Source organism: Rattus norvegicus, chromosome 13 (genome assembly GCF_021556685.1).
Source record: "Rattus norvegicus strain SHRSP/BbbUtx chromosome 13, alternate assembly SHRSP_T2T, whole genome shotgun sequence".
Taxonomy (NCBI): domain Eukaryota; kingdom Metazoa; phylum Chordata; class Mammalia; order Rodentia; family Muridae; genus Rattus; species Rattus norvegicus.
Genome location: NC_141546.1, coordinates 61,788,759 through 61,799,687, shown reverse-complemented (window position 1 = coordinate 61,799,687; position 10,929 = coordinate 61,788,759). Strand labels below are relative to the sequence as shown.

Genomic DNA, 10,929 nt, shown 5'->3' with positions numbered 1-10,929 from the left:
AGTCCTCACTCAGAGAAGCTTAATTTTTCCTTTTTCCTTTTCTAAATTTTCCATTTGAATATTGGCCATAGCCCGGGCATCCTTTTTCTGACTTTCCCATTCATTCTCAAGTTCCCCTAGCCGCTCTCAGTGTAGTACTGAATGCTGACCTCTAGCACTGAACCAGCATCTGAAACATCCTACCTTTAGAGATCCTGCTCTAAAACTGCAACTCCCCTTTCTTCTTCTCCATCCCTTTCTTCTAGGCAGTTGTTGAGACTTCCAGAGTGCTTGCTCTGTTAAAATTCTAATAACTTTTCCCTAGCAACATGCCCACCTCAAGTAAGCTAATCAAGGTACTCCATTGCAGGCATGGACCCTCCCAGAGGCTGGCCTAATTTAAAAATCATCAGGAGTATTCCTGGGGCCTTGTCTTCTAAGTGATTCCAGATGCTGCCAAGTTGGCTGGCAACACTAATAGACATAAGATGAGTTCTATTAGAAGAGTTTTACTGATCTCTGGTTTTGCAATGATAAAGGCAATTAGAAAATAAGTCTCTTATAGAAAACAAAGAATGCCAACATAATGAAGAACTTGGAAGTCAGGAGCTACATGGGAATATAAAGAGCTAGGAAGACGTTCTCATCTTAAATAAAAACTATTTTGTTAAAACCTGGAAAGGGAAGGGGGAAGGAAAAAGAAAAACCCAAAGCTTCAACATGAACAAATCAACTTGAACAAATCAAGTTCAGATGAAAGGCAGACTCTCAATTGCCAAATTGGATTTTATAGCCTTTTGGGTTGTCCAAAGGTTCTTGCCAAAGTCTTTTAAGCAGCATTGATTAGTACTACTGAGAAGAAGTTCTGAAGCTGGCCGATTTCCTACAATTTGAAGTTTTCTTGACCCAACGTTGAGTTTCTATTCTTTCTCTCTGTGATGACCATTCTTGGTTGTCAACTCGGCTACATCTGCAATTACCTAAAACGCCTGTGAGGGGATTTTCCTTAATTAAACAATTTGAAGTGGGTAGATGATCTTTAGTTCGGGTTGGAAAATCCACCTTTAAATTGAGCCCCGCCTTCAGCTGGCAGCCAGTATAAAGACAAGGAAGAAGATTGTTTGCTTTCTCTTTTTCTTTGCTCTAATTCTTGCTGGAAGGTCCATCCCTTCCCGCCATTAGAGCCTACTTGTTTGGTTTCACAGTATATAGTGAAAAGTTGCTTGACAACTACTAAAACCTTCCATCTTCTGTGACTAGACAACCATTGTGGACTAGTTGGACCACAGACTGTAAACCATTCTAGTAATTCCCTTACTGTCAAGACAGTAATTCCCTTTATAGATGTCTACTATTCGTTCTTTCAGTTCGCTTCCTCTAGAGAACGCTGAGTGATACACTAGACTGGGCACTCTGGTGATGCAGCATCCCTTGAGTAAACTGAGCTCTTATAAGAAAGCCCCTACACATACTGGCTAAGTCATCCCAGTGAACTCACACATATCCAATTTAAAAAATATATATAGAAAGTAAAATTGCTAAAATTTTATATTTGGTGTACCATACACAAGACATTTGCACCCTGAGAATGCTAAATAAACAAAAATTAAAAATAGAAAAATAGTCATTCAAAATAATAGATGATTTTGAAAGATAACATCAAAAATGTAGGCCACGGCACTGTGCAAGTCTCAGAGCCGGTTCAGAGCATCAACTGTGCAGAGTCTGCGACTGAGGAGACCTGAGGTCCAGGAGACAAGTGATTACAGCCTACCACAGCTTCCTGGTGGAGCCCATCAGTCGCCATGCCTAGAACAAGGACTGTACTCAGATCCCCATCTGCCCCAACAACCATGAGGTGCACATCCATGAGAAGAGCAGTGCCAAGTGAAAAGAGGTGCACGAGCTAAGGAGCACAGTAGGCAGGTGACAAACATCGACTGGGTCCCTGAGAGTAACTGCATTGTGACTTGTGGCACAGACTACAATGCCTATGTGTGGACACTGAAGGGCTGCACGTGGAAGCCCACATTGGTCATCCTTGGGTGTAGGGAGCAGCTGGGTAAAACAAAGATGGCACCGACATCCAGCCCCGTCTGAATGTAAGCAACTTACCGCGCATGTGCAGGCTTGTCCCCTTGCTAGGGTGGCCGTATGATAATGAGGTGATCTGGCGCCCTCCTGTGGTGAACAACAGTACTGCGCATGCTCAGGTTTTGCACCTGGCATCAGTCTGGCCTGGGCGGTACTATGCTAATGGGGTGGTTCATGCTGTGCCAATCTCTGGAGGACAAGTAGCTGGGATGACAGTCGGGTGATAGTGGGGTGACTCGTGCCCCGCCAATCCCTGAAAGATTATTAGCATACTGTTGTATGCCGCTCGTGGTCCCCGTGTCTACAATGAAGTGGTCCTGCAGTAAGGGCTGTTGAGAAGAATCCGACCCTGTTGCGTCTTCCTTGCCGGCCAAGGTGGGCGCGACAACTTTGGATTAATTGAGCTGTGTCCACTGGGTACCCAGTGAGAACAAGTTTGTCGTGGGCAGTGGCTTCGTGTCATTTCCATCTGTTATTTTGAGCAGGAGAATGATTGATGGGTGTACAAGCACATCAAAAAGCCCATCCACTTCACTGTCCTTGGCCTGGACTGGCATCCCAACAATGTACTGTGGCTGCAGTTTCCTGTGACTTCAAGTGCAGGATCTTCTCTGCCTATATCAAGGGGGTGGAGAAACGGCCATCCCATACCCCATGGGGCTCCAAGATGCCCTTTGGGGAGCTGATGTTTTGAATCGAGCAGCAGCTGTGGCTGGGTACATGGTGTCTGCTTCTCGGCCAGTGGGAGCCGAGTTGCTTGGGTCAGCCATGACAGCACTGTGTGCCTGATAGATGCTGAGAAGATGGCCATGGCAGCCCTGACCTCTGAGACATTACCACTCTTGACTATCACCTTAATCACAGAAAATAGTCTCATGGCAGCGGGCCACAACTGCTTCCTGGTGCTGTTTCCCTATGACAATGCTGCGGGGACACTGAGCTTTGGTGGCCCGCTGGATGTGCCCAAGAAGAACTCCCAGCGTGGCCTGACAGCCTGAGAACGCTTCCAGAACCTCAAGAAGGCCAGCTCTGAAGGGGGTGCAGCCACAGGGTGCAGCCTGGATTCACTGCACAAGAACAGCATCAGTCAAATCTGGGTACTCAGCAGGGGTAAGGCCAAGTGCTCGCAGTTCTGCACCACAGACGTAGATGGTGGTGACATGAGCATCTGGGATGTGAAGAGCTTGGAGTCAGCCTTGAAGGACATGAAGATCAAAGGAGCAGTGAGGAGTGCTGTCCTCATCCCAAGTGCTGGGAAGGAGGGAAAGGGGTTGGGGAGGCTGCTTTGCTGAATGCTTCTATGGTGCAGTACAGGTCTGAAAAGAGGGGAAGAGGAAGGTGGGGAAATTTCCTGCCCATTTAACGAAAACGTGTCTTTTAAAGAACGTGCTTTCATTCATTGCAAACCAAAAAAACAAGACAAAAAACCCAAAGCACAATGTTGGTCATGAACTGCTTCAAAATGTGGGCCAATAAACACATCGAATGTGAAAAAAGAAAAGTAGCCAGATAAATATTGTTAGTAATATTCAGTGCAAGACATGCAAATCTAATCAAATGTCAGAAGATGTGAGGAAAAGAGATTTGTCAGAAGTAAACAGAGGAGGATACATTTGCCATGACTATAACCTATAAACACCACAGGAGCTTGACATGACTTGAAGAATTCATAGCAACAGAAATATTGCCTGTCTAGAGTGACAGTGACAGTGAAGAAATAGAAATAAGTGACTATGACATAGAGGAAAGATCATTGATGCAAATGTCTGCAATATTAGCTTGTCCTTGAACAAGGACAGAGTTAACACCACAAGTAGAGGACAGTGGGTTTGCACCTGCACAGAATGTACCTAATTGTCCCTATTTAAACTTCCATAACAAGTAATATAAGGCAAAAAAAATCTGTCATTCTAGTAAGGTCATCCAGAAGAGATTGATCATGATTTTACTGTAGGTAGCAGCAGGTTTTAGTCTTCAAAGCCATTCTGAAATATAATACAGACTAGGTCAGATGTGGCAGTTGCATAAGTCTTAAATTTCAGCACTCAGGAGGCAGAGCCAGAAAGAGCTCTGAGTTCCAGGACAGAAAGTTCTGCACAGAAATTTCTGTAAGATGAGAATATTACCAGCCATTATACAGTGCAGGAAGGAAGGGGGAAAATTAAAAAAAATGAGAATGTGATTTATTGTCTTATTCTTAAAAAAGTAAATATGTAAAGATAGTATGTAATACATATTATTTACAATATGGGAAAATGTAAGTTAAATATTAAAATATTAATTGTTTGTTTTACAGTTTAATTTGTTGGAATAAAACATTTTTATTGTTCAGTGAGTATAATACATTTTATTTATGCAAGATATGTTACTATAGGATGCATCAATTTTCTGTGTGTACAGAAGGTCCATTAGAGTATTAGTATGAAGAAAGCAGTGACCTTATAAAAAAGACCTAATTTCTGAATTTATTGCTGCCTCTCAATACTTGGACCTCAGACAAGCTACTTAACTTCTCCCAGGCTATTTCCTGTTCTACATTCTTCACTGTTTGGGTTTAAACATCAAATTAGGTTATTTGGGAAAGGTCCCATAATTCTCACTTACATGTCACTATCACTGTTAAATAAATATTTTTTAGTTCCTGTACACAAATAATATGAATTTTAATTAAATATGTGTTTTATAGCTTACAAACTATTACCTCTGTATAAAGCATGTTTATATTGGGTGATAACACAGGGGTTCATTTATGGATCACCTTGTGAAACATAAAATTGCCTATTAATATTTATGGGTAAATGAAACCAGGTATCACAACCTCCTTCCATACTTTATTTTAATTTAACCAGTAGATTGATGAAAATAGTGTAAGAAAAGTGCTTATCTATTTTAACCAAATTAATTGTTCAAGTTTTTTTCCTTTGTTTATTTATGTCCAATTGGAAAGATATATTTTACAACGTTTTTTTGATTAAAGATTTGGGCTTTGGAAAGGACGTTTCACAATCATCTTATACCAAATGAAAAATAGGTTTTCATAGCTGCAAGAAGAATACAATGTTAAGCATCCTATATCAAATGTTCCCCCAGATTCACAGTGAATGAAGGAGTCTCTAAATCTTAGGGTATCGGTGCGTTCTCTCTATTTTCTCCATGTTTTATATGCACAAGACATACTTTCTGCTCAGAATTTGTGTTCAGTACTTATATTCTTACTTTCAGTTTTTTTTACACAAATTCTGGAAAAGTATATGAGAGCATCTATGAAGATGAAAATGTAGAAGGACAAACTAATGTGTGTGAACACTGATGTGTCATGTATATATGTAAATGTTCATATGTATGTATACATCATGCCAGTATACATTGGTCTGTAAGCCTCTGGAGACCAGAGGTCATCACTGGGTGTTGTTCTATATCATTTCTCACTCAACCTTTTGAGTGTCTCCCACTGAACTCAGAGCTCTCTGATTGGCAAGGTTGGCTAGCTATTGAACCTTAGGAATACACTTGTATCTAACTAGGTGAATCTGTAAGTATAAGCTTGTGAAACCCAACAATTATTTTAAAAGGTCATTTCATGTTTTTGTGTATGAATATTTTTCATGTATGTATGTATGTATGTATGTATGTATGTATGTATACTGCATGGGTATCTAGTCTTCATGGTGGCCTGAAAAGTGTCTCAGATCCCCCAGAACTTCTATGTGCTCCTGGAAATTGAACCTGGCAGTACTCAATTACTGAACTAGTACTTCCGCACCCCTGAAACTCCCCCTCAAGCCCACACACATACTCACACATTGCTTTTAACCTATTCTGCTTAGGTGTCTGGACTGTACTCATATTTAAAGCAGCCTTCGCCCATGTTTTCAAATTTTTGAAACAAGATTGTAATAGTATCACCTTAAATTTGTAGTTTAAATTTTTCTCAAATATGCCAGAATCATATAAAAAAGATAAGTAAATTTAAAACAAGTTATTGTCAAAGTGATGAACTAATTTGTCTCTCGCAAATTAGGATGAAATGCTGTTTTAAATACTAGTCTATAGGACATTCTTTTTTTTTTCAATTATCTTTAATATTTCTTTACAGTCCAGTTGTTGTCTCCCTCCCAGTCTGCCCTCCCACAGTTTGTCATCCCATTTCTCCTACACTGTCTCCAAGAGGATGTCTCTACCCACCACACCACACACTACATTTGAACAGGCCTTTAGTGAAAGGCTGGAAGAAAGACTTTAATGAATTATGATACTATATGTCTTTAAAAGAAGCAACTCCAAGTTTGTGGAAAAAATTCTGTATAAAATGCTAATTTTTGTTGATGGTATGTTTGAAGCAATTGTTCCCGACTAAAAGTGTACTTCCATAAATTATTTTATTTAATTATAAATTTATATGAAAGTTGAAAAAAATATTTGTTTTTCTCATTTGTGCAACAATTCTGGTTTTTTTTCCATATATACTTTCTACATTGCTTAAAAAGCCAGCTGACCTAGCAAACATTTCTTTCCCCCGAAAGTGTTTTTTTTTTTCATAATTGTTGTGGAAATAGATATTATTCATTACTAAAATCAGTCACAAAAGTGAATTCATACATAACAAACTTGACCTGATTTTTTAGAAATATAAGATATCCAAGTAAATGTCCCAAGAAATGAGAGTCAATTGAACGTGCTCACCTTCTGCCAGCATTCCGATAAGAAAAATTTCTCCTTCCTTCATTCAAAGCTCTACTTCTTCCGCTATTAAATTAGACTTTTGGATCACTGAAGTGTTTATGAATCAGCATTACTTTAAGTGGCTCTATCTTCACTAGCATTACATTTAAATATAGGAGTGTTTTACTGTGGAGAAAGATAATAGTTGAAATTGAGTGAAGAGTTGAAGCGCTGAGTGATTAACCCAGGTTCTTTGACACTCCACTGTCTTGCCTTGTGAGTTCCTGATGGGTTCATGCCTGACAAAGTACTTGCCTATCCAAGGGTACTAGCTCAGAATAAGTAAGTGCTACATAACTTTAGGATAACTCAATGCATAATAGATAAAGACATGTAAGTTCTAAGCTTTGAACATTGAAATGTAGAGTGACTAGTACTGTTTACCTGAAGAATAACACACTTTTATGAAGGAAGGAAAGTTTTGGCTGTAACTAAGGAACAAGTTGAAATGTATGCATTGATACTATAATTTCTTTGCCTATAGGAATTGTAGTATTTTATTGGAATTGTTCAGGAAAGGCATTGAACTCAAAGACAAATTGAACATTGGGACATAAAAGATATTATACATCTCACTGGTCTTGCAGAATGCTGATAACCAAAGTCAAGTGATTTAAACTGATAATAATTGTCTGTGTATTTTAAAAGAGCTAAGGGACTATATTATTAATGTCTCCTTACTACAACATTGACAGCTGACTAGATTAAAGAACAAGTGGCATGCCTCTCCATACTCAGGCCACAGTTTGCATACATATGATGAAGTCTTATTATACCCCATAAATGTAGATGTTATAATTCATTTGTAATGCTATCACTAAAAATAATTTGCTAATCCAATCTTCCCCATTGTTATAATCTTAATATTTATTTATTTATTGTACATTAACCAGTCTTTTAACATAATAATGCCAGTGAATAGGAGCTGAGAGGGTAGGTTAGCAGTAATGTGCACGCCTAGCATAAAGCAAATATTTCTACACCAAAAGAAGAAAAATATATGATTAAAACAAAGTTGAGGCCAGGAAGATAATTGAAACAGAAAGGCATTAACCATCTTCCTTCTTCAAAAACCACATTACAAAATAGAACTGACTCCAGAAAGTTATTCTATGTGCATTCTTGGATAAACACAACCACATATATGCCTAGACACACACAGATGAATCAATGTGATTAAACATTTTAAATTCTGAAAATTTAAAATTTAACATCTCAGAAAAAACCATTTGTTGTTGTTGTTTGTTTGTTTGTTTGTATATATGAGGCAGGTTTTCTCATTGTAGCTCTGGCTGTCTTGGAACTAACTTTTATAGACCAGGCTGGCCTCAAGCTCACAATGCAGAGATTTTCCTGCCTCTGCCTCCAAAGCTCTCAATTTCCAGCATTAAAGGTGTGTACCACTGAAACCTAGACATTAAAATACAACAACAACAACAACAACAAAAGAAACCAAAAAAAATTAAAAACAAAATATAGAAAAACAAAACAGAGAATGAAGTTATCTTGCTATTCTACTTCTACTTTAAAAGATAAGAGAATATACTTTAAATCATTTGATTTTTATTAGCACAAATATATAGGGTGTTTTTTTTCTTCCAGGTAATTTACTGAAATCAATTTTGTTTTCTTTCTTGACATCACACTCACAATAACATTGATGATTGCCCACCTATAACATAATGTCCTATTTCTATTCTTATTGTCAGGGGAAAGGAGGGTAGAAAAGCAGGAAAGGCATGATGGTATATCCATCATTCATTTTATTCGTTTTTAATTTACCTTCCCTTAACTCTTTGCTATTGACTTTACCTTACTGTTTCCTGCTAATTTATTCTTATTGTCACAAACTAATTTATTACTTTCTACACACCATCTAATTCCATGTGTCTCAGGCAGGATTTCTATTCCTGAATAAACATCATGACCCAGAAGCAATTTGGAGAGGAAAGGGTTTACTCAGCTTACACTTCCACATTGCTGTTTCTCACTAAAGGAAGTCAGGACTGGCTCTAAAGCGGGTCAGGAAGCAGGAGCTGATGCAGAGGCCATGGGGGGATGTTACTTACTGGCTTGCTTCCCCTGGCTTGCTCAGCTTGCTTTCTTATAGAACCCAGGACTACCAGCCCAGGGATGGCACCACCCACAATGAGCTGGGTCTTCCCTGCTTGATCCCTAGTTGAGAAAATGCCTTACAGCTGGGTCTCATGAAGGCATTTCCACAACTGAAGCTCCTTTCTCTGTGATAACTTCAGCTTGTGTCAGTTGACAAACAAAACTAGCCAATACATCATGTTGACTTGCTTATTGATAATTTTTCTATACTGTTTCTTACATTCTACTTTGTTCTCAAAGATTTCTGTTTTCCTTGTTTAATATAACAAATATCCACTGTGTCCTTATAGTAAATATCTCTGTGTCCTTAGTTTATTTATAAATTTATTTTTTTTAATTTAGTTGTCAGTATAAATCTGTAGGCAAAGAACTATGTGCTCAGCAAATAAAATACCCTTGAACTATGTTTGTGCTGATGCGAAATCTGTTGTTAACCTAGTAGTAATTCCAAGATAGATGATGGATTTCAGCTGTTTGCCACCATTGAGAGTGCTGTCTTTTCTTGTGTGCGCTGAGATTTTATTCTTAGCAGTTTGAATATGGAACTGCCTTTTCCTTTTCTTATTCAAGCTTTGTGATTTCATCCTAAGAACTTGCTTTTTTTCACATCTCATCTGGCCCTTTGTCTTTTGCTGTAGGGTTTCCTTCCTTTGAAATCCCATATATACCCATATTTCCTTCTTTCTGTTCTTCACAGATGTTAGGCAAGTTCTCTATTACTAAGCTACATGACAAACCTGTTTCTTTGTTCTTGCTGAATTTGTCATCATTTTCAAATCACTTTGAATGCAGTAGTCTCCAAGTGGAAATAAATTCTTAGCATATTAGCTGATATAATTTTCTATTTGGACAATAACAGTAGAATGATGATGGCTTTATATATCAGAAATGAATATATCATTATACTTATAAAATAGTTTTTAAATTTATTCACTGCTCCTACTCCTGGTTGCCTCTTACATAGCACCTCCCACTGTTCCCCTCCCATTCTCCTTTGAGAGGATGAAGGCCCCCACCGTGGGTATCTCCTCACCCTGACACATCAAGTTTCTACAGTACTAGCTACGTCCTCTCCCACTGAGGCCAGACAAGGCAGCTGAGCTAGGGGAACATATTCTACAGATAGGCAACAGGTTTAGGGATATCCCTTGCTCCAGTGGTTGGGGGACACATACGGAGGGACATATATGGAGGCTGAGCTGCACCTTTGCAACATATGTGTCGGTGACCACAGTCCAGCCTGTATAGGCTCTTTGGGTTGGTGATTCCCTCTCAGCCTCAAGGGTCTATGTTAGATCCTTGGTCTTCCTGTGGAGTTCCTTGGGCGCCTTCAATACTTATACCAACTCTTCCATAGGAGTCCCCAAGCTCATTCCATTGTTTGTCTGTAGGTCTCTGAATCTGTATCAGTCAGCTGCAGGGTAGAGCTTCTCAGAGGACAGCTATGTTTGGTTCCTGTCCTCAAGCAGAACAGACTATCATTAATACTGTCAGAAACTTGTGCTTGCTCATGAGGTGGATCTCAATTGAGGACAGTCTTTGGTTGATCATTTCAATATAAATAACTGAGTGTGACATCTGATTTTTTTAATAATACTATTAGATTCAATTAAGTTACTGTAGGTTACCACCTATATGCAGGAGCCAATTAATGAATCTTATGGATATCTCATTACACCTGGTATTATCATGGTTCATAGCTGTTGCACCTGTGTGGAACTGTTTAATTGACTTCTGCCCTTGACCTTGTATAGTATTTGGGGGAACTGTAGACTTTAGACTGTATGAAAGAACCATCTGAGTCTTGTGTCGTTTGTGTGCAAGTATTCACCAAGAGAGACCCATCCTCAACATGAATGATAACCAAGGGATGCATCGGTAGGCTTTATTTTTTGGAAGTCATTTGGCCCCCCTTGCAAACAGTAGGAGAGAGCCTTCTGTCTGGCACTGTAGTTTTTGTTAGTCTATGTTTTTGTGGGGAGCATTGTCATTGCAAATGGCCTAAATTTCTTTGAGCTA

General features: G+C 38.9%; 1 pseudogene; it reads left to right on the top strand.

The window, feature by feature from the left end:
- The first annotated feature begins 308 nt into the window (after window positions 1–308).
- Arpc1b-ps1 (actin related protein 2/3 complex, subunit 1B, pseudogene 1) overlaps window positions 309–10,929 on the top strand; it is a 61,654-nt pseudogene continuing 51,033 nt past the window's right edge.